This window comes from Seriola lalandi, unplaced genomic scaffold (assembly GCF_002814215.2).
Source record: "Seriola lalandi dorsalis isolate HSWRI2012SDOR001 ecotype SW California unplaced genomic scaffold, Sedor1 jcf7180001996815, whole genome shotgun sequence".
NCBI classification, from domain to species: Eukaryota; Metazoa; Chordata; class Actinopteri; order Carangiformes; family Carangidae; genus Seriola; species Seriola lalandi.
The window spans coordinates 1-607 of NW_019467479.1; the positions used below are offsets into that span (position 1 = coordinate 1).

Below are 607 nucleotides of genomic sequence, written 5' to 3' on the forward strand. Positions count from 1 at the left end.
GGTCACTTTTTGAAATATCTGGACCCAACCTGACCACATTTTTCTATTGCTGTATATATGTGACTATGTCTAGGTGGATTTTTGAGCATTGTTGGTGGTTTGACTTAAAATTTGATATGGAAATGTGTTCAAACAATATAACACACACACACACAAAAAAGACAAAACGTTACATGGCAGCGTCTAAAGTATTGCAGCTCTGGGTCATCGCTTATAACCCAAGTAAGTGGAAGTTGTATTCTGCATTGAACTAATACGCCCATGACTGCTGTTGCCCGGAAGAGGCGGGGTTTGCCTAAACAAAAAATGCTAGGGATGAGAAGTGCACCACGTGTGTTGTGAGTGTTGCACCAGCTCCATTTGTAAACTGGTAGTTGCTCACTTTACTCTTTCGCAGGGGCAATTTCATAGTCTGTGAAGTTCTGCTGAGACGTGATTATTGCTAGTTGAAAACTTAACCCAATACCCCGCCTGGATGACTTGAAATACAGTCAGCTGTGGCAATTTTTGTTGGTCTCTGAAGGGACTTTTCAGCTCTGTATTGATGATAAATCTACGGGTGATGCATGATATTTAGCTCTTTGGTGTTCCCATTTATGTGGCTGTG

General features: G+C 41.5%; 1 non-coding gene across 1 annotated transcript; it reads left to right on the forward strand.

The window, feature by feature from the left end:
• Positions 1-385: 385 nt before the first annotated feature.
• On the forward strand, positions 386-526 carry LOC111661484 (U4 spliceosomal RNA). The gene has a single exon (XR_002761229.1). It is a non-coding gene; the product is annotated as a U4 spliceosomal RNA (small nuclear RNA).
• The last annotated feature ends 81 nt before the right edge of the window (positions 527-607 follow it).